Source organism: Cupressus sempervirens, chromosome 9, assembly GCF_028749045.1.
Source record: "Cupressus sempervirens isolate cs-2001-9-10 chromosome 9, ASM2874904v1, whole genome shotgun sequence".
NCBI classification, from domain to species: domain Eukaryota; kingdom Viridiplantae; phylum Streptophyta; class Pinopsida; order Cupressales; family Cupressaceae; genus Cupressus; species Cupressus sempervirens.
In genome coordinates, this window is record NC_143126.1 from 389,559,106 (window position 1) to 389,584,116 (window position 25,011).

The window sequence follows — 25,011 nt, forward strand, 5'->3', positions numbered from 1 at the left end:
TCTAAGGTTAGAAGGAAAACACAATCTTAAACTCTATCATTTTGTATAGACATGTACACAGACTCGTTACTTTTGAATTAGAACTTGGTTATTAAATATGACCATTGATTTTAGTCACATTTTGTCCCCCAAAAACATATTTGAAATTTAGGAAAATCCAATCATGGAATCAACAACATATTGCCTCTACACTGAAACACATTTTTTTGTAACTCTATTATAGATCGCTAAACTGATCAACCATTTTATCAAAGCTTGTCAAAATTTCATAGCAAGTCATTCTAAGGTTAGAGATCATGAAATCGATCAACCCTTCATTCAAAAAGAGCAACAAGCCATTCTAAGGTTACATATCATTGAAATGGTCAACCCTTTACTTAGAATCATCTAAAATATTATTACGAGCCAATTCAAGATTAGAAGTTGCCAAATTGGTCAAATCTTGACTATCAATCTACTCAAATCTCATCACTTTTTATTTTGAAGTTGCAAATTACCAAATCAATCAAAATTTTAATTAGAATTAGTAATGATTTCATAAAAAACAATTCTTAGTTTGTAGATAACAAAATAGTCAACCCTGCTTCATTCACAATGAGCTCAAATTTCATAACAAGTCATTCATGAGCTACAAATCACCGAATTAGTCAACTCTACAGCAATAACCAACTAGAATCTCATAACAAGCCATTCTAAGGTTAGAAAGAGAACACTATTTGAAACTTAGTAAAATTCAACAGGGTAATTAAAAGTTATGGTCTTTACACTGAGACCCATGTTTTTGTGACTCCATTATAAATCATTGAACTGATCAATTTGAGGTTAGAAGTTGACAAATTAGTCAAACTTTAAATATGAATTGGCTACAACTCATCACAAGTCATTCTGAAGCAATAGATCACCGAATCAATCTTTCATTTAATTTAAATTAGGTACAAACTATTAACAAACCATTATGAGGGTACATATCACAGAACAACAAGTCATTCTAGAGTTAAAAATCACTAAATGAATCAACTCCACACTCTTATCTAATTGTAAGCTCATTACAAGCCATTCTAAAGTTAGAAAGAATACACAATCTAAAACTCTTCCATTTTGTATAGACCTATAAAAGGAGACTCATAAATTTTGAACCAAAACTTTGTTTTTAAATATGAGCTTTGATTTTGGGAGCATTTTACCCTTTACCAACATATCTAAAACTTAAGAAAATCCAACCATGTAATAAAAATTTATGGTCTCTATATTGAGACTCATTTTTCGGTGACAACATTATAGATTGCTAAATTGATCAACCATTTAGAGATGGATAGAATTTCATGGCAAGTTGTTTAGAGATTAGAGATCATCAAATTGACCAACCCTTCACTTAGAATGAGCTACAATCTCATAACAAGTTATTTTGATGTTACATATCATCGAATTGGTCAACCCTTCACTCAGGAATCAACTAAAATATTATTACAAGTCATTCTGAGTTTAGAAGTTGCCAAATTGGTAAAACTATATGAAATGGCTACAATCTCATCGCAAGTCATAATGAATGCACAGATCAAAGATTCAATCAAGCATTCAATCAAAAATAGGTACGATCTCATAACAAACCCTTTGAGGTTATAGATTATTGAACAAGTCAACCAACCCTTCACTCACAATTAGGTTAAATCTCATAACAAGTCATTCTGAAGTTACAAATCACAAAATCAGTCAACTCTACAATCATAACCAACTGGAATTTCATAATAGACCATTCTAAGGTTAGAAAGAAAACATAATCTTAAACTCTATCATTTTGTATAGATCTGTACATGGAAACTCATAACTTTTGAATTAGAACTTGGTTCTTAAATACAACCATTGATCTTGGTAACATTTTGCCCCTCAACAACATATCCAAATCTTAGGAAAATCCAACTATGGAATCAAAAGTTATTGTCTACATCGATACCCATTTTTCTATGACTCCATTATAGATCACTGAAGTGATTAACCATTCAATCATAGTGGGCCAAAATTTAATAGCAAGTCATTTTGAGTTTACAAAGCACCAAATTGGCCAACCCTTTTGATCAAAATAAGAAACAATCTCATAACAAGTTTCTTAGGTTTCATATCATCAAATTGGTCAACCCTTCACTCATAATCAACTAAAATGTTCTTACAAGCCATTCATTATGTGGTTAGAAATTTGCCAAATGGGTCAAAGTTTGACTATGAATTGGCCACAATCTCATTCCAAGTCATTTTAAAATTGCCGATCATCCAATTGGTCAACCATTCAATATCAATCAAGTACAATCTCATTAAAAAATTATTTTGATATTATAGATCACTTAACAACTCAACTCTTCACTTAGAATTAGCTCAAAGCTCATAACATATCATTCTAGATTTACAAATCATTAAATTAGTCAACTCTACACTCATAACCAACTGGAATCTCATAATATGCAACTATGGTTAGAATGAAAACAAGATCTTAGAATATGCCATTCTATATACATGTATGTACATAGAGACTTATTAATTTTAAATCGACACTTGCTTCTTGAATCTAAACATTGATTTTAGGCATATTTTGGGAACAAGGGTATAGGATTAATGGATTAGGATTTAAGGTATAGTGTTTATGTATTAGAGTTTACAATTTATAGTTTAGGGTATTGGATTTATGATTTAGGTTTTAGGTTTTAGGGTTTAAGTTTTAAAGATTGGGCTTTAGGATTTAATGTTTAGGGTTTAGGGTTTATAGTTTAAGGTTTAAGAATTAGGATTTAGGGTTTAAGGTTTAACATTTTGGGTTTAAGGTATAGGGTTATAGTGTTAGGGTATATAATTTATGATTTAAATTTTAAGTTTTAGGGTTTAGGGTTTAGGGTTAATAATTTAGGGTTTAAGGTTTAGGGTTTACAATTTTAGATTTAGGATTTAGGGTATTATATTAACAAATTAGGTTTAGGGTGTAGGGTTTAATTTTAGGGTATATGATTTATTGTTTAGGGTATAAGATTTATAGTTTAAGTTTTAGGGTTTTGGGTTTAAGGATTAGGATTTAGGGTTATACGAGGGTTTATAGTTCTAGGTTTAGTGTTTAGGGTTCAACGACTAGGGTGTATGATTTATGATTTAATGTTTAGAATAAAAAGTTTAATGTTTATTGTTTGTGGTTCGAGTTTGGGATTACAAATTTGGGGTTTAGGGTATAAAGTATAGGGTTTATGTTTTAGGTTGCTTAGAAATCAAGGTTTAGTGTATAGAATTTAGGGTTACACTTTATGGTTTACATGTACTTCAGCTTTTAGGGGTTAGGGTTTACGATTAATAATTTAGGGTATATGATTAGGTTGAACATTTAGGGTTTAGGGTTTAAGGTTTTGAGTTTAGTGTTTACGATTTAGGGTATAGAATTTAGATACTTTAGAGTTTAGGATTTTACTTTTTAGCATTTTTTGTTTAATGTATAGTTATAGGGTTAGAGTTTAGGGTTTAGGGTTTAGGGTTGGGTTTATGGTTTATGTCTATAGTTTTAGGGTTTAGGGTTTAGGCTATAGGATAAACATATTTGGTTTTAGGGTAAAGAATTATGTTTTAAAGTTTATAATTTATAATTTAGGGTATAGGGTTTATATAACTCAGGTTTTAGGTTTTAGGGTTTAAGGATTAGGTTTTAGGGTTTAAGGTTTAGGATTTAGGCTTTATGGTTAGGGTTTAGTGTTTAAGGTTGGTCTATGATTTAAGGTTTAAGAATTAAGGTTGAGGGTTTAAGATTTAGGGTTTAAAGTTTATGGTATAGAATTTAGGGTTAACTTTTAGGGTTTAGGGTATAAGTTTACAAGGTTAGGATTTTGGGTTTAGGTTTAGTGATTTGAGTTTTAGGGTTTATAATTTAGGTTTTAAAGTTTAGGGTTTAGGAATTAGGTTTATTACTTAGGGTTTAGGTCTACATGTTTAAGGTTTAGGGTTTAGGTTTAAGGTTTTAGGGTTGAGGGTTTAGAGTTTAGGGTTTAGGAATTAGGTTTAAAGGTTTAAGGTTTAGGGTTTAGGATTTAAGGATTAGGGTTTTAGGGTCTAGTAAAGGGTTCAAGGATTAGGGTTTATGTTTTATGCTTTATGCTTTACCATTTTAGATTTAAGTTATATAAGGTTACAAGGTTATGGTTTAATGTTTAGTGTTTAGGGTTTAGGGTTAGTTTTAAGACTTAGGGTTTCAAGTTAAAAGAATGAGGGTTTAGTGTTTAGGGTTTAATGTTTCAAGTTTAAAGATTAGGGTTTGGGGTTTAGGGTTTAAGATCTAGGGTTTATGTTTACTTATTTAGGGTTAGGATAGGGTTTAGGGTTATAGGATTTACAATATAGGTTATAGGATTTATGATTAGGTTTATGGTATAGAGTTTAAGGTTATAGGATTAAGATTTAAGGTATATGGATTACAATTTAGGCTTTAGGGTGACAAGTTTAGGGTTCAAGTTTTAGGTTTTAGGGTTTAGTGTTTAGGATTTATAATTTAAGGGTTAGGGTTTACACTTTCGTAGTTAGGATTTAAAGTATAAGGTTGAAGGGTTAGGGTTTAGGGTTTATGGTTTAGGTTTATAGGTTTGGGGTTTAGGGTTTAAGGATGTTTAGAGTTTAGGGATAGATGTTTAGAGTTTAGGTTTAGAGTTTAGAGTTTATCCCATTATGATTAGGGATATGATCTCATATCAAACCATTATGAGGTTATAGATCAACTAACAAGTTAATATTCTTCACTCACAATTAGCTCAAATCTCACAACAAGTCATTCTAGAGTTAAAAATCACCAAATCAGTTAACCCTTCCCTTAGAATAAACTAAAATGTTATTACAAGCCATTCTCAAGTTATTTTTGGATCACTCAAACTTTGACTATGAATTGACTACAATATCATCACAAGTCCTTATGAAGTAGATCATCGAATCGGTCAACTGTTCAATCAAAATTAATTACAATCTCATAAAAAACCATTTTAAGGTCATATATAGATCACCAAACAAGTCAACCCTTCACTCACAATTAGCTCAAATCTATTAACAAGTCATTCTATAGTTACAAATCACCAAATCAATCAACTCTACACTTGTAACCAAATTAAATCTCATAACAGGCCATTCTAAGGTTAGATATAAAATAAAATCTTAAATTCTATCACTCTGTATAAATTTGCACACAGAGACTCCATTATAGTTTGTTGAACTGATCAACCATTCAATCAAAGCTGACCAGAAAGTTATAGCAAGTCAATTTTAGGTTATAGATTACCAAATTGGTCAACCCTTCAATCAAAATGAGGTACAACCTCATAACAAAACCATTTTAAGGTTACATATAATCAAATCTTTCAACCCTTCACTCAGAATAAAAAAAATTTATTAAAAGCCATTCTAAGGTTAGAAGTTGTCAAATCGGTCAAATTTTGACTTTGAATCAACTACAATCTCATCACAAGTCATTGTGGAACAACAAATCATTGAATCAATCAATTTTTAAATCATAATTAGGTACGATATCATAACAAATCATTCTGAGGTTATAAATCATTGTACAAGTCATAACAAGTCATTCTAGATTTATAAATCACCAAATCAATCAACTCTACACTCATAACCAATTAGAATCTCATAGTAGGTCATTCTAAGGTTAGAAATAAAATATGATCTTAAATAGTGCCATTATGTATGCCTGTACATAGAGACTCCTAACATTTGAATAGGAACTTAGTTCTTAAATTTGACCGTTCATTTTGTGCACATTTTTTCACCCAACAAAATATCTAAAACTTAAAAAAATCCAATGGTGTAATACAAAGTTATGTTCTCTACTTCAACATTCATTTTTAGACTCCTTTATACATCATTGAACTAATCAACCATTCAATCAGAGCCAACTAAAATTTCTTAACAATTCATTATAAGGTTATTGATCACCAAATTGATCAACCCTTCACTCAAAATGAGCTACAATCTCATAACAAGCCATTTTAAGAGTACATATCATCAAATCAGTCAACCCTTCACTGAAAATCAACTAAAATGTTATTACAAGCTATTCTAAGGTTATAAGTTGCCAAATTAGACAAAATTTGACTATGAATCAACCACAAGTTGATTACCAAATTGATCAACCGTTTAGTTAGAATAATGAATGATCTCATAACCAACCATTTTGAAGTTACAGATCACTGAAAAAATCAACCCTCCACTCACAAGTAGGTCAAATCTCATAACGTGTCATTTTATGCTTAAAAATCACTGAATTAGTCAAGTCTACACTCATAACCAACTAGAACCTCATAATAGGCCATTCTAAAGTTACAAAAAAATACAATCTTAAACTATATCATTTTGTATAGACCTATACATGGAGACTCATAACTTTTGAATCAAAATTTGGTTCTTAAATATGACCATGAACTTGGGAATATTTTTTCCTTGAACAACATATCCAAAACTTAGGAAAATTCAATGATGGAATTAAAAGTTATGGTTTCTACACTGATACCCATTCTTCTCTGACTCCATTATAGATTACTGAAGTGATTAACTATTCAATTAGTGCGGACCAAAATTTCATAGCAATTCATTCTGAGGTTACAACTCACCGAATTGGTCAACCCTATTGCTTAGAATGAGCTACAATCAAATAACATTCTTAGGTTTCATATCATCAAATCGGTTAACCCTTCACTCATAATCAACTAAAATATTTTGACAAGCCATTATGAGTATAGAAGTTTCCAAATTGGTCAAATTTTGGTTATGAATTGGCTATAATCTTATCACAAATTATTTTGAAGTTGTTGATCTTTGAATTGGTCAACTATTCAATTGCAATCAAGTACAATCTCATAAAAAACCATTCTGAGGTTACAAATCACTGAGCAAGTCAACCCTTCACTCAAAATTAGCTCAAATCTCATAACATGTCATTCTAAAGTTAGAAATCATCAAATTAGTCAACTCTACACTCATAACCAACTAGAATCTCACAATAGGCCACTAAGGTTAAAATGAAAACATAATCTTAAACTCTATCATTCTGTATAGACTGTCATAGTAGGGGCCAGATAGGGGTGGGTGGGAGGATATAGTGGCATAACATGCCTACAATTAATGGGAGGTTCCTCACCTTCACTGTCATGAAGGAGAGTTAGAACCTCCCACCAATAAAATAGCATAAAGACTCAACTTTTGAATCAGAACTTGTTTCTTGAATCTAACCATTGATTTTGGGTGCATTTTGAGAACTAGCATATAGGATTAATTAAGGTTTAGGGTTTAGAGTTTATAGTTTAGGGTTTAAGAATTAGGATTTGGGGTTTAAGGTTTAGGGTTTAGGATTTATAGATTAGGTTTAAGGATTTATGATTTAAGGTTTAGGTTTTAGGGTTTAGGGTTTATAGTTATAGGTTTAAAAATTAGGATTTACGGTTATAGTATTAGGGTTTAGGGTTTACAATTTATGATTTAAGGTTGAAAGTTTAGTATAATTAGAGTTACACTGGGTTTAGGGTTTATGCTTTAGCATTTTGGGTTTAAGTTATAGGGTTATAGGTTATGGTTTGGTGTTAGGGTATCTAATTTACAATTTGCATTTTATGTTTTAGGGTTTAGGGTTTAAGGATTAGGTTGTAGGGTTTAACGTTTAGGGTTTAGGGTTTAATGATTAGGGTTTAGGGTTGGGTTTAAGGTTTAGGTTTAGGGTTTAGGGTTTAGGTTACATATTTACAAACTAGTATTTACAGTTATAAGATTTAGAGTTTAGGGTTATAGGCTTCGAGTTTACATATAAGACTAATGAATTAGGTAATAGGGTTTAGGGTTTATATTTTAGAGTTTACTATTTATTGTTGAGGGTATAGGATTATGTTTTAGTAGGGTTTAGGATTAGGTTAGGTTTAGAGTTTACAATTTAGGTTTTAGTAGGGTTTAGGATTAGGTTAGGTTTAGAGTTTAGGGCTTAGGGCTTAAGAATTAGGGTTTTGCATTTAAGGTTTAGGCCCCATTTGGTTGCAAGAATAGGGATGGAATAAATAAATCATGCATAACTTCCATACCAAGGTTAGCATGATTAATGATATCGGCCCAAGTGTTAATTACACGACCTTGACTGTCAACAATAGATTGGTTGAAATTGAATCCATTTAAGTTGAAAGCCATAGTGCTGATACCCAAAGCAGTAAACCCGATACCTACTACTAGCCAAGCAGCTAAAAAGAAATGTAGAGAATGAGAGTTGTTGAAACTAGCATATTGGAAGATCAGTCAGCCAAAATAACTGTGAGCAGCTACAATATTGTAGGTTTCTTCTTCCTGACCAAATTTGTAACCTGCATTAGCAAACTCATTTTTGATAGTTTCCCTGATCAAACTCAAGGTTACCAAGGAACCATGCATAGCACTAAATAGAGAGTCACCGAACATGCTAGCTACACCTAACATGTGAAATGGATGCATAAGAATATTGTGTTCAGCTTGGAATACAATCATGAAATTGAAAGTACCAGAGATTCCTAGAGGCATACCATCAGAGAAGCTTCCTTGACCAATAGGGTAAATCAAGAAAATAGTAGTAGATGCTGCTACTGGAGCTGAATATGCAACAACAATCCAAGGACGCATACCTAGATGGAAGCTAAGCTCCCACTCATGACCCATATAGCAAGCTACACCAAGTAGAAAGTATAGAATGATTAGCTCATAAGGACCACTGTTGTATAGCCATTCATCAACAGAAGTTGCTTCCCAGATAGGATAGAAATGCAGACCGATGGCTGCAGAGGTAGTAATAATAGCACTGAAAATAATATAGTTTCCATAAAGAAGAGAACCGGAAATAGGTTGACGAATTTAGGATTTAAGGTTTAGGGTTTAGTGTTTAGGGTTTAAGGATTAGGGTTTAGGATATAGGGCTTAAGGTTTAGGGTTTAGGGTTACAAGTTTAGGGATTAGGTAATATTACACTTTAGGCTTTAGGGTTTACACTTTAGGTTTTAGGGTTTAGGGTTTAGGGTTTAATGATTATAGGATTAGAGTTTAGGGTTTAATATTTATGTTTTAAGGTTTAGGGTTTAGTATTTATGATTTAGGGTTGTTGTTTACATTTTGGGGTTACGAGTTTGGGGTTTAAAGTTTAAAGTTTAATGTTTAGTGTATAGAATTTAGTGTTATGCTTTAGGGTTTAGCATTTTACGCTTTAGCATTTAGTTTTTAGGGTATAGGTTTACAAGGTTAGTTTAGGGTTAAGGATTAGTGATTTGAGCTTTAGGGTTAAGGTTACTTTAGGGTTTAGGTTTATTGTTTAGGGTTTAAGTATTATGTTTTAGGGTTTAAGGATTAGGGTTTAGGGTTTAGGGTTTAGGGATTAGAGTTTAGCATTAAACAATTAGGTATAAAGGTTTAAGGTTTAGGGTTAAGGGTATAAGATTTAGGGTTAACCGTTTATGGCTAAGGGTTTAATAATTAGGGTTTATAGTTTAAGGTTTACAGTTTAGGGTTTAATGATTAGGGTTTAAGTTACAGGTTTAGGGATTAGGATTTAGGGTTATAGGAGGGTTTAGGGTTTTGGGTTCAAGGATTAAGGTTTATGACTTATGATTTATGATTTATGATTTAAAATAATAGGTTTAAATTTTATTATTTGTGGTTCAGAGTTTAGAATTACAAATTTAGGGCTTAAGGTTTAGGGTAAGGGCTTTAGGGTTTAAAGTATAAGATTTTAGTTTTAGGCTACAAATTTAAAGATTAGGGTTTAGTGTATAGAATTTAGTGTTACATTTTAGGGTTTACACTTCACCTTTTAGGGATTAGTATATAGGGTTTAGGGTATGGGATTAGGTTTTAGCATTTAGGTTTTAGGTTTTAGGGTTTAGGGTTTAATGTTTTGAGTTTACTGTTTACAGTTTAGGGTATAGAACTTAGGGTACTTTAGGGTTTAGGATTTACACTTTAGTATTTTGGGTTTAGTGTTAGGGTTGAGGGTTTAGGGTTTAGATCTATAGATTTAAGGGTTAAGGTTTAGCATATAAGATTAATGGAATAGGGTTTAGGGTATATGATTATGTTTTAGAGTTTAAACTTTACAGTTTAGTGTATAGGATTTATGACTTAGGTTTTTTGTTCTATACATGGAGACTCATAACTTTTGAATTTGAACTTGGTACTTAAATTTGACCATTGATTTTGGGCACATTTTGTCTGCCAACAACATATCCAAAATTTATTAAAATCCAACTTTGGAATAAAAATTTATGGCATCTACCTTGAGATCCATTTTCTCGTGACTCCAATATTGATTACTAAACTTATCAACCGTTCAATCAGAGTAGGGTAAAATTTCATAGCAAGTCATTTTAAGGTTAGATATCACCAAATTGGTTAGCCCTTTGCTTAGAATGAGCTACAATCTCATAAAAAGCCATTATGATATTACGTATGATCGAATCGGTCAACCCTTCACTCAAAATCAACTTAAATGTTATTAGAATCTAATATGAGGTTAGAAGTTGCCAAATCGGTGAAACATGGACTATTAATCGATTACAATCTCATCACAAGTCTTTTTTTTAAGCCAAAGATCACCGAATTGATCAACCATTCATTCAAAATTAGGTACCATCTCATAAAAACCATTATGAGGTTATTGATCACTGAACAAGTCAAATGATTCACTCACAATTAGCTCAAATCTCACATGTCATTATAGAGTTACAAATCGTTGAATCAGTCAACTCTACACTCATAACCAACTAGAATCTCACAACAATCCATCCTAAGGTTAGAAAGAAAATACAATCTTAAACTCTTCCATTTCTATATACATCCAGACGCATAACTTTAGAATCATTTTTTTTTTTTGTTAAATCTAACTGTTGATTTTGGGCACATTTCGCCCCCGATAACAAATATGAAACTTAGAAAAATCCAACAATGGAATCAAAAGTTATGGTCTTTACATTGAGATCTATTTTTCTTTGACTCCATTATAGATCGCTGAAGTGATCAATCAACCAATTAGAGATGGCCAAAATTTTAGAGTAAGTCATTTCAAAGTTACAAATCACTAAATTGGTCAACCCTTTGCTTAGGATGCACTATAATGTGATAACAAGCCATTTTAAGGTTAAAAGTTTCCAAATTGGTCAAACATTGACTATTAATTGATTACAATCACAACAGAAGTCTTTGCTAAGCTATAGATAATTGAATCTATTAACTATTTAATCAAAATTAGGTATGATCTCATAAAAAAGAATTCTGAGCTTATCGATCATTGAACAAGTCAACCCTTCACTCACAATTAGCTCAAATCACATAACGAGTCAATATAGAGTTGCAAATCATCAAATCAGTCAACTCTACTCTCATAACCAACTAGAATCTCATAACAAGCTATTATAAGGTTAGAAAGAAAACACAATATTAAACTCTATCATTCTATAAAGAACTATACATGGAGACACATAACTTCTAAATAATATTTTGATTCTTAAATCTAACCATTGATTATTGGCACATTTCGTACCCCCAACAATATATCAGAATTAAGTTCTATCTAATAATAAACCATTATAAGCTTACAAATCACCAAAAAAGTGAATATTTCACTCAAAATTAGCTCAAATCTCATAATAAGTCATTCTAGAGTTACAAATAATGAATCATCAACTCTACACTCATAACCAACTAGAATCTCATAACAGGCCATTCCAAGGCTAGAAAGAAAATAAAATCTTAAACTTTACCATTCTTTATAAATCTATACATGAAGACTCATAAATTTTTAATTGGAACATTTTTCTTAAATCTAACCATTGATTTTTGGCAAATTTCATCCACCAACAACATATTTGAAACTTAAGAAAGTCCAACTTTGGAATCAAAAGTTATGGTCCCTACACTAAGAGATATTTTTTTGTGACTCCATTCTAATTTGCTAGACTGATCAACCATTCAATACAAGCTGATCAACATTTCATAACAAGTCATTTTGAGGTCACAGATCATTGAGTCGATCAACCCTTCACTCAAAATGAGTTACAATTTCATTAGACACATAACTATAGAATCAAATTTTGATTCTTAAATCTGACTATTGATTTTGGGTACATTTTGTCCCCCCAAGAACATATCCAAAACTTAGGAAAATCAAACAATGGTATCAAAAGTTATGGTGTCTACCCCGAGAACCATTTTTCTATGACTCCATTACTGATCACTTAAATGATAGACTGTTCAATCAAAGCTAGCCAAAATCTCATAGTAATTCATTCTAAGGTTACAGATCACTAAAGGTCAACCCTTTGCTGAAAATGAGCTACAATCTCATAACAAACCATTCTGATATTATATATCATCAAATCGGTCAACCCTTCACTCAAAATAAACTTAAATATTACTAGAATCCAATATGAGGTTAGAAGTTGCTAAAGTGGTCAAACATTGACAATCAATTAGTTACTTTCTCATCCCAAGTCTACTTAAGGTTTCAAGATATGGTCTTTATACTGAAAACCATTTTTCTGTGACGCCATTATAGATCATTGAAGTGATCAACCATTCAATTAGAGCTAGCCAAAATTTAATATCAAGTCATTCTAGGGTTATAGATCATCGAATTGGTCCACCCTTAGCTCAGATAGAGCTATAATAACAAGCCATTATGAGGTTACATATCATTGAATCTATCAACTGTTTACTCATAATTAACTAAAATGTTATTATAAGCAATTTAGAGGTTAGAAGTTACCAAATTGGTAAAACTTTGTTTATGAATCGACTACGATCTCATCACAAGTCATTCTGAAGTTGTAGATCACCGAATAAGTCAATGATTAAATAAGAATTAGGTACAATGTCATAATTATGAGCTTACAAATCACTAAACAAGTAATTCCTTTACTCACAATTAGCTCAAATGTCATACCAAGTCATTTTAGAGTTACAAATCACCAAATCAGTCAACTCTACACTCATAACTAGCTAGAATCTCATAACAGACCATTCTAAGGCTAGAAAGAAAATATGATCTTAAACTCTATCATTCTGTATAAATTAGTACATGGAGACTCTTAACTTTTGAATTGGATCTTGGTTCTTAAATCTAACTATTAATTTTGGGCACATCTTGCCTCCCAACAACATATTCAAAACTTAGGAAAATCCAACAGTGGAATCAAAAATTATGGTCTCTACATTGAGACTCATTTTTGTGTGGCTCCATTATAGATCATTGAACTGATCAATTATTCAAATATAGTCAACCAAAATTTATAACAAGTCATTCAGAGGTTGTAGATCACTGAATTGGTCAATCAAAATGAGCTACAATCTCATAACAAACCATTTTGAGGTTACATATCATTGAGTCTGCCAACCCTTTACTCAAAATCAACTAATGGGATGATCATAATGGGATAAATGTACACATACTTGAGACATATGGGATGACTCGGTGAGATAGAGATGATTGGGAAAAATTTTGAGATGAAATAGCTGAGAGGATGTGGAAAGACTATAGAGCGCAGGCTTAGTTGTAGTTGGAACATTACATTTTGTTGTAGAATATATATTGGCAAATATTTTTGATATATATATTGACATAGTTGTGTTATTTCAAATGAATGAATTATATGTGACATTTTTATCATCATTATAATGTGACTGTAAGTATATTGACTAGTGTGAGTTTGTATTATTTCTCATTTTTGTGTTGTATTCTATTTTCTTCCACATCTTATTTATGTTTTTCCTAGATCCAATGAGTGTTGAGTGTTCCATTTATTCTCATGAGAGATAGAGATTTATAATTTTGTCACCAAAATCCCCTTGAAAATTGCTAAGATCTCCAATATGGTCTTACATGTTATGCCTTGATCTAAAATTTTGATGTTAGACTAGATCAATCTTCCATGGATTCAACTTGGTTATAAAGATATTAACGTTTAATGTTGTATAATTGGTTTTGGGTTGCTTCCTAAATCTTTTTGTTTGGAATATGCAATATTTGTGGGAGTTAGGATTGCTGTTTAGTAGGGTTTTTTCCCTTTATGATCTCACTTCTAATGAGTTTCTCCCCTTTTTGGCCATGTATGTAAGATTTTATCCTTTCTGATTGAATTAATCAGAACATTGAATAAATGTTTCATTTTATCAAAATCATCTAACATAAAACAGACATTTCTCATGAATTCTATCCTATTGTATTAATATAGCATCAAATGTTTATGCATAAAAGTTTCTTTCAAGCAGACTGTTACAAAAAGAAGATTCATTCTATCAAAATTAATTCTAAATAGAAAATAGTCTTTCATAGATTCAATCTGAATATATAGATAAATGTAAACTATTAAAAAGATGATTCATTCAATCAAAATCATCTAATCATCACACAAACAATCTTTTATAGATTCAATCTAGCCTGTAGATATTAGCATTGAATATTTTTGCACAATACTTATTGTTTTTAAACTGTTATTTCCCTCAAAATCATCTTAACATCAAATAAAGAGTCTATCATGGATTCAAGCTGATTATACAGATATCAACATTGACTATCAATTGTAGTCATTAAGAAAACATCTAGAGATTCATATACATCTTCTATATCATTCAATGAAACTATTACAAAAGGAAGATTCATTCCCTAAAAATCATCTAAACATCAAACAAAGTCTTTTGTAGATTCTATATATTAATATCAAGTATTTCTATATCAAAGATTCTTTCAACTAAACCCTTATGAAGATTCATTCTCTAAGCATCAAATAAAGAGTCTTTCATGGGTTGTGTTTGGTTACACAGATATTAGCATTGAGTATTTTATTTGTAATAGTTTCTTTCTCCAAAATTGTTATAGAAACATGATTCATTCCATAAATATCATCACACCATCAAATGAAATAGCATTGAGTATTTGAAGAGAAAAAAGAAGATCACTTTCATCAAATTCATCTAAGCATCAAACAACTTGATGGATTCAATTTGATTATACAGAGATTAACATAGAAGTCTCATCACAAAAGAGAGGATCCACTCCATCAAAATCATATAAGCATTAAACAAACAACATTTCATGGATCGAATCTGGTTAGATAAATAATAGCATTGAACAATTTACACATTAAAGTTTCTTTCCACAAGACATTTAGAAAAAAGGGATTCACTCCACCAAAATCATCAACAAAATTGTTACAGAAAAGGGGTTTCATTTATCAAATCTAACCCAAAAAAAACTCACTTCAAAATATTTAGCCACATTTACAAAAATGCACTAATGTTCATCCTTTTTCTAATTGATCTCTAGAATTTTCTGCAAAGAGGGTCTCCATCTTCTACTTGCAACATCAAAATCTTGTTGCTGAATGTTGAATTGGAGTTACTTCATAAGAATCTGCTCCACCAATTTCTCCTTCCCACAACCATCTGAAAGTAGAGCCTTTAACTCCTATTTTGACAACACAAATTTGAGCCTAATGCCATTCTCCACCTTTACTTCCTTGCCTATCCCATGAGCACTATCATTCTATGATGAAAAATATTTATGCCCTTTACTATGAGAAGCAAATATGATAATAAAGAGTTCCTCCCTCCAATTTATGGTCATGGGGAAGAACAAGATCAACATTCTCTGAATGAACAAGCACATGATCCATAAGAAGATCTTTCACTAGAAGAGGAGGAATGTATTGCCCTATTGTTTCATCCATTCTCATTACTTTTATCATTTTCTCTCCTATTTCTACACAAACACTAGATTGTATGCAGTTCCCCATGGCTTGTATTTTTTCACAAATATGCAATGAAATTTATTTAGAGCTTTGTGGGTAGAGAAGAAAAATGGAGATTATGGGCTCTCTGGTTTTATAACCAAATTAAGGAAAGCTTGAAATGAAGAGTTAAACAACTTGAGAAACAAAGGAGGTTAAGGAAATAGTCCATAGTATTATGATTTTGATCTACACAAAGCTTATAGCAATAATAATCACTTTTTTTATAAGGCTTTGTCTTCATGGCCTAGAATTTTTGTAAGCTCTTCACAAGGAGACAAAAGAAATTGAGCAATAGCATATATAAAATCAGGTTTAAATTCAAAAGCCAACAAAATTGGAATAGATCTCAACTATCAAATCAAAATATTGATCCATCTAATATTTTTGCTGCCTTTGTATGATTTGTTCTGTAACAACATACCTATCTACATATAAAGTGCTACTTGTTTACATGAAATATATGTATATTTTATGGCAAGCCACTCATCACATGTGATTCCAATATGTTTTATGTTGAACTATGGAAAAAAGTCCTACAAGGTTTGGTTTAATGAAAGGTTCTCTTGCTTGGAAGTATAACATTGACATCTTTACATTATGTTAAAATACAGAGTGTTCTTTCTTGGTAATGATTTATATGTTGCACCTAATTTTCCTTTTAAAGTGGTCTGATTTCATGATTTTATATATGGTCTAATATTATATGGTCAAGTATTCTTTACATACACATTATTAAGGTCTAATATTATATGTTCGAGTATTATTTACCCATTTTCATTATGTTAGCATGGATCAAGAAGCACAAGTCATTAATGCACCTTCTACGAATAGGGTGCTATGGAGTAGGGATATGGAGCAGAAATTCCTTGAGTTGCTTCAAGAGCAAGTACAGCTAGGTCAAAAAGGTGAAGGTGGTTTCAAAAAGGAAGCTTGGACTGCCATTGAAAGGTAGTTTAATGATGACCTAAAGCAAAATTTGAGCAAGGATAATTTGAAGAATAAATTGAAAACATGGAAAGTGGGATTTAGAGTAATGAAAGATTTAAGAAATACAAGTGACTTTGCTTGGAATGAAGGTACACAGTGCGTGGATGCTAAAGACAATGTTTGGAATGAGTTGTTGAAGGTAAAATGGTACTTAATATTCATTTTTTTTAAAGTAAATTTAGTATTGAAAAACAACTAACCATTTCAATTGTTTCCTAATGTGCAAAGGAAATAATTCAAAAATGCAAAAGTGTATAAAAGGTAGCCATTCCAATACTATAATGAGTTAGCTTTCATTGTGGAAAATGACATAGCATAAGGTAATGTAGCTGCCATGGCTTAGGAGATGGAGGAAGGGAACATTATGGATGAGGCCATTGATCTTGATGATGTTAGGGATTTTAGTATACCAGTTGATGCTGATAGTCATTTGGATGAAGACTTTGCTCAATCCAACCAATCAAGTGCAAGTGGTAGTTAGAGAATATCACCATCTTCATCAAGGAAGGGAAAAATAAAGAAGGTGAGCATGGTTGGTTCGATGGATGCCATTTGTGAAGCCGTGAATAGTATCCATGGGGGCATGTTTAAAGCCTTACATTCTCAAAGTGGATGAAGAGGATTCTAAATGTGTTGGAGAGAAAATATATGATGCCTTCAAAGGCATTTTTGGGATTAGTGAAGATTCAATGATAAAGGCCTATGATGATTTTTTGGTTGAAACCAAAAGAGAAAAAGGCTTCTTAAGAATGATTGAGGGGGAGAGAGTCAAATACATATACAACTTAAAAGTATGGAGGACTCTAGAGTTTTTGTTAAAACTATTTTGAATTATAGTGACCTTTATATTTGACTAGTTCATAGCATGCCTTATGATATTATTAGCTGCAAAACATATTTTTATCAGTTGAAAACATGTTTTTATTAGCTTCTTTATGACTTTATGACATGCGTATATGGAAAATTATTCATTACCTTTACTTGTTTAAATATTTAAAGATGCTTGTATCGGCTCTTCATATATATTAACCCACACAGAGGGATCGGTGGACTTAGTCATTTGCATTAATCATAGAATTATTTGCAGATTTGATAACTATTGGTACCAAATTCTTTACACATTAGTCCCCAACTTCTATTAAGCTACTTGGATAGGCATTTGGTCAAATAGTTTGCGTGGTGTCTAGGCTACTTCACATTATTTTGTTGGGTAAAATGCAGAATACTGTGATGATTCTTATATCCTCTATTTTATACCTTTTTCATTTTCTGATAATAGCAATTCCTCTTATTTGAACATTGCCTTCCCAATTGTTATGAAAACCACGATACCCCTCCCTTGTGTTTGTGCCGATTGTAAAGGCTTTTTAACTGATTTGATTATTTACATCTTGAAAATGAAAATGTATGGTAGTGTAGATATTTTAAATACCTCTATTCTAAGATGTTGAGAGATGGGAACCTATTAGATAGGTGCTTCAAGGCTAATATCTGTATTTTTTTCTTCGATAAATGCATTTAAGTTATATGTTAATGTTATTTCATTCTTAATAAATGTCACAATGATGTATACACTTGGTGAGGCACAAGTCTGATGTATACACTTGATCAGCATAAGTAATCTAATTATGGTCTTGTTTTGTAGAGCACTATTTATAAGTATGTCTTGAATAGTTTCAATCAAAGAGAAACATGATTCCTGTGCACTGGTAGCAGGGATACATAGCTCTAAAAGCTCTCATGAGTTTGATTTTTTTCCTAAATATTTTCATCTGCTCTTCTTTTCCCAATTCAAGTGTTATCCAGATTATGGATATGCAATTTCTAAAGCTAGATACAACAACTCCCTTAGTTAGGCAGTAATTGAGAATTCAAATTGCTTTGGCCTATAGAAGTCTGTACATTATATGCCTTTGTATACATATAATTTGTAATTTCCCAAGTCTATCTCGAATCCTCATGCTGGCACCTTAAGGACTCTGCTTGGTTGTAATTGTATTCAATGGTTGTTGTTGTGACTTGATCTTTCCATTTTAAATATCTTCTAATTCTTAGTATTTTCAATTCAATATTGATGATCATGAATATTTTTCAAAAGGTTGTATTTCCATGGTTGGCCATAATTAGACATCCTATAGGTTTCTTTTACAATCACATGTTCCATTGATAGGTATGTCTTTTCATTCTTTCTTAGTAACACATTGGAATATAGATGGCAGTAATATCTATATCAACATTACCAATGTCTAGATCAACATTTCACTTGTTGTGTTGTTTGACTCCTATTAGCTATTTAGCTTCTATGGATAATGTCTTAATTTGGACAATATCATTTTTTTTCGGGTGTGCACAATGTTGATATCTTCTTTCTAGTCATGTTTTTTTTTTCATTTTCAGCAACCTATTGTTTGATTCTTCACTCCCATAAATAATACAGAAGTAGGAGATGCAATACTTACCATTTTTAGGATTTCATATCGCTTGATATAACGATGCAATTGAATTTCAATTTTGCACCATTGAAATGGATATAGTGATGTATTTTTTTGTGAATGACTCCTTGACTATATAAATTGATATTTAAATAAGCTTTTAATAATGATTATAAAGGATTTTTTATAGTAATTTAAAAAACTTTTGTTATAGTATGTGTATTTTGATATAACTAATGTAATTTTTAATGTTGCAGGGTTGATGACTTTAATCAATGTGCCAACATGTCGATGTGGTGTTGGCTCTTGTTTGTTGAAAATCTCCAACACAAAAAAATCTTGGGCGTAAATTTTGGTCTTGTCCAAATAAGAAAAAGGTCGTTATTAATTTTCTTATAAATTAGCATAATGAATAAATAATTATTATACTAGGAACTAATGAAGATTCACTATTGTAGGGACACGATGGATGTGGATTCTTTGAATGGGCTAGTGATGCACAAACAAGTACAATGCCTGATGATGGAGTAGAGTGCAAGTGTTGCAATAGTTAGAAGGTTGAAATTTACTTTTTACAATGTCATGTTTGTCTTTTAATTGCATTTATTTGTTGGGAACATATACCAAAAAATGTATAGCCATAATTTGTATAAGGATTTTTATCGATGACAAAATGTCTAATATCAGACTTGATATTTATTATAAACTTTTGTTGGTTGTTCCCTATCTTTGTTTGGTGAATCACACTACTATATTTGGGCCTTATATTGTAATATTTTTTGATTTTATGTACATGTTTTTGGGACCTTTCAAAACCTATTTTTACCTAATCAAAACCTTTGTTAAAATTATCTTTACAAATAAATCTTATCTTTAGCCTTCTAAATAAAACTAGGTCCAAATATCGTACATTTTACTTTTTTTATATATTTAAAACAAAAATGTTTGTGTTCATTGAAAATAAGAGACATGTGGCATCTCCCTTGATAAGGGTGAGAATAATCTTTCAACTTTCCTTCACACACAGTTTAAGGCTATTAGTCATTGACGGTTCTTACCCAAAAATAAAATAATTTTAATTTTGATATTATATTCAAATTGATAGTTATATTTAACATAATTTTTTATATTCTTTATACATACAATAGTATTTATAATTGAATTCTTCAAATGTAATTAAAATTTTAAAAAAATGTTGTCAAACATTTCTATGAATCATTTACTATCTCATTATAAGCCGCACTGAAGTCATCTATTCTGAAGGTTAGGGTTTATGTCAACCCTTCACTCACAATTAGCTTAAATCTCATAACAAGTCATTCTAGAATTACAAATCGCTGAATCAATCAACTGTACACTCATAGCCAACTAGAATATCATAATCCAATCTAAGGTTAGAAAGAAAACATGATCTTAAACTTTTCCACTTTGTATAGACCTATACATGCATACTCATAACTTTGCATCAAAAATTGGTTATTAAATATAACAGTTGGTTTTGGTCATATTTCACTACCCAACAACATCTCAAAAACTTAGGTAAATCCAACTAGAGAATCAAAAGTTGTCGTCTCTACACCCTAAACCCCAAACCCTAAATCTAGACCCATTTTTTTGTGACTCCATTATAGATCACTGAATTGATCAACTATTCAATCACAGCTAGCAAAAATATCATAGCAATTCATTATGAGGATAGAAATCACCAAAATGATCAATCATTCACTCAGAATTACCTACAATCTCATAACAAGCTATTATGTGGTTAAATATCATTGAATAGGTCCCTTCCCTTGAAATTAACTCAAATATTTTTACAATCCATTGTGAGCTTAGAAGTTTCCAAATCGGTCAAAATTTGAGTATGAATCAAGCACAAATCATCGAATAAGTCAACCCTTCGCTCACAATCAGCTCAAATCCCCAAGCAAGTCATTCTAGAGTGACTCAACTCTACACCCATAACAAACTAGAATATCATAACAAGCAATTCTAAATTTAGAGAGAAAACATGATCTTATACTATGCCATTCTATATATAGACTTGTACATCGAGACTGAGAACTTTTGAATCAAAAATTGGTTCTTAAATTTGACCATTAATTTGGGCAAATGTTTACCCCCAACAACATATCCAAAACTTATGAAAATCCAACGATGGAATCAAAAATTATGGTTTAAGGATTAGGGTTCATGGTTTACTATTTAGATTTATTGTTTAGGGTTTAGGGTTTAAGGATTAGACTTTAGTGTTTAGAGTTTAAGAATTAGGGTTTAAGGTATAAGAATTAAGGTTTAGGGTATAAGAATTTAGTGTTTAGGGTTTAGGGTATAAGAATTAAGGTTTAGGGTTTAAGGTTTAGTATTTATGGTTTAGAATCAGGTTTAAGGTTTATGGTTTGTAGTTTAGAGTTTTGGGTTACGACTTTAGAGTTTAGGGTAAAGACTTTACGAATTATAGTTTAGGATATAAGGTTTAGGTTTTAGGTTTTAGGGTGGGTTTTGGGTTTAGGGTTTAGCATTTAAGGATTAGGTTTTAGGATTTCAATTTTAAGGTTTACAATTTATGGTTTAAGGGTATAGAGTTTCAAGTTTAGTGATTTGGGTTTAGGTTTTTGGGCTTAGATTTTAGGGTTTAGGGTTTAGAATTTAGCATTATGCTTTAGGTTTACACTTTAGCTTTTAGGGATTAGGATATAGGACTTTGGGTTTACATCACTAAATTAATAAACCATTCAATCAAAGATGGCCAAATTTTCATAAAAAGTCATTCTAAGATTATAGATCAGCGAATCTATAAACTCTTCACTGAGAATAAAATACAATCTCATAATAAGCCATTCTGAGTTTCACTCACAATTAGCAAAAATTTCATTATAAATCATTCTAGATTTACAAATCACAGAATTAATCAATTCTACACTCATAGCCTACCAGAATCTCATAACAAGCCATTCTAAGGATAAAAAATAAACACAATCTTAAATTTTTTCACTCTGTATACACTTGCACATGTAGACTCATAACTTTTGAATAAAAAATTGGTTATTAAATCTGAGAGTTGACTTTGTATCATATTTCACCCCCAACAACATCTTAGAAACTTAGGTTAATCCAATTATGGAATCAAAAGCTATTGTCTCTACACCTAGACCCAATTTTCTATGGCTCCATTGTAGATCCCTTAACTGATCAACCATTCAACTAGAGCTAGCCAAAATTTCATAGAATTCTTGTTGAGGATACAAATCATCGAATTGATCAATCTTTCACTCAGAATTAGCTACAATCTCATAACAAGGCATTATGTGGGTACATATTATCAAATCGATCAACTCTTCACTTGGAATCAACCCAAATGTTAATAAAAGCCATTGTGAGGTTATAAGTTGTGAAATTGGTAAAATTTTGACTATGAATCGGCTACAAATCATCAAACAAGTCAACCTTTCACTCATAATCATCTCAACTCTCAAATCAAGTCATTTTAGAGTTACAAATCACTAAATTAGTCAACTCTACACTCATAACAAACTATTCTAAGGTTACCAAGAAAACATGATCTTAAACTCTACCATTCTGTGTAGCCCTCTACACGGAGACTCAAAAATTTTGAATCAAAACTTGGTTCTCAAATTTGACCATTGATTTTGGACACATTTTGACCCCCAACAACATATCTAAAACTTAGGAAAATCCAAAGATGGAATCAAAAGTTCCATATGGTTTAGGGATTAGGGTTTATGGTTTACAATTTAGGTTTATTGTTTAGGGTTTAGGAATTAGGGTTTAAAGTTTAAGGTTTAGTGTTTACACTTTATGTCATTTAGGGCTTAAATTATAAGTTACATGTTTAGAGTTTAGGGTTTAGGGTTTAAGGTTTCTAGTTTAGTATTTAGCATTTATGGTATAGAATTAGGATTACACTTTAGGGTTTAGGGTTTACGTTTTAACACTTTAGGTTTAAGGTATTGGGTTACAAGATTACAGTTTAGTTTTTATGGTCTAGGGGATATAGTTTAGGGATTCATGCTTAAGGATTAGGATTAAAGATTTAGAATAATATATTTAGGGATTACAATTTTTGAGTTCAGGGTTTAAGAGTTACGGTTTAAGGTTTAGTTTGGGTTTACAATTTAGGGTTTAGGGTTTAAGGATTAAGGTTTAGGGTTTGGGGTTTAAGGATTATGGTTTAGGGTTTAGGGTTTACGATTTAGGTTTTAGGGTTTAGGGTTTAAGGTTTACCAATTAGAATTTAGGGTTATAGGATTAAGGTTTAGGGTTTAGGGTAAAGACTTTAGGAATTACAATATCAATTTTTGGGTTTAAGGTTACTAGTTTAAGATTTACAGTTTACAGTTGCACTTTAGGGTTGGTTTACACTTTAGAATTTAGGGTTTAAAGTATAAGGTTTAGGGTTTATGATTTTCAATTTAGGGTATATGAATTATGATTTAGGTTTAAGGGTTAAAATTTAGGGTTTAAGGTTTAGGGTTTAGGGTTTAAGGTTTATGGTTTAGGGTTTATGGATTAGGGTTTAGGGTTAGATGTTCATGGTTTAGGCTTCAAGATTTAAGTTTTCAAGTTTAGTATTTAGCATTTGGTGTATAGAATTTAGGGTTACACTTTAGGGTTTAGGGTTTATGTTTTAAAGCATTTTAGGTTTAGGGTATAGGGTTACAAGGTTATGGTTTAGTGTTTAGGTGTACAATTTTAGGGTTTAGGGTTTAAGGATTAGGTTTTATACTTTAGGTTTTAAGGTTTAGGTTTAAAGGTTTATGGTTTAGGGTTTATGATTTAAGGTTTAGGGTTTAAGGTTTCAAAATAAGTGTTTAGGGTACAAAATTTAGGGTTACAGTTTGGGATTTAGGTTATAGGTTTAGGGATTATATTATTTAAGGTTTAGAATAATAGGTTTAGAGTGTGGGATTAAAGGTTTAGGTTTTAGGGTTTAGGGTTTAGAATTTAGCATTATGCTTTAGGGTTTACACTTCAACTTTTAGGGATTAGGATATAAGGTTTTAAGTTTAGATTGCAAAATTGATCAATCGTTCAATCAGAGATGGCCAAATTTTCACTAAAATTCATTTTGAGATTACAGATCATCGAATCTATAGACCCTTCACTTAGAATGAAATACAATCTCATGACAAGCCATTTTGAGGTTACATATCATGAATCAGTCAACCCTTCACTTAGAATTACCCAAAATATTATTATTACAAGCCATTATGAGGTTACAAGTTGCCAAATTAATCCAATGATGGAATCAAAAGTTATGGTTTAGGGATTAGGGTTTATGGTTTACAATTTAGGTTTATTGTTTAGGGTTTAGGGTTTAAGAATCAGGGTTTAAGGTTTAGGGTTTAGTGTTTACACTTTATGTCATTCAGGGTTTAGGCATAGATGTTTAGGGTTTAGGGTTTAAGGTTTCTAGTTTAGTATTTAGCATTTATGGTATAGAATTAGGGTTACACTTTAGGGTTTAGGGTTTATGTTTTAGCACTTTAGGTTTAAGGTATTGGTTTACAAGGTTGTTTAGTTTTTAGGGTTTAGGGGATATAGTTTAGGATTTCATGCTTAGAAATTAGGATTAAAGATTTAGAATAATATATTTAGGGCTTAGCATTTTAGAATAAGGCTTTAAGGTTTGCAGTTTATTAGGGTTTAGTGTTTAAGAATTAGGGTTTAAGGTTTAGTTTGGGTTTACAATGTAGGGTTTAAGGATTGGTGTTTAGGGTTTAAGAATTAGGGTTTAGGGTTTAGGGTTTAAGGATTATAGTTTAGGATTTAGGATTTAAGGT

At 31.2% G+C, this 25,011-nt stretch overlaps 1 pseudogene; it reads left to right on the forward strand.

Moving 5' to 3' along the window:
* Window positions 1-20,154: 20,154 nt before the first annotated feature.
* Window positions 20,155-20,286, forward strand: LOC149538899 (U6atac minor spliceosomal RNA; annotated as a pseudogene).
* Window positions 20,287-25,011: the final 4,725 nt, after the last annotated feature.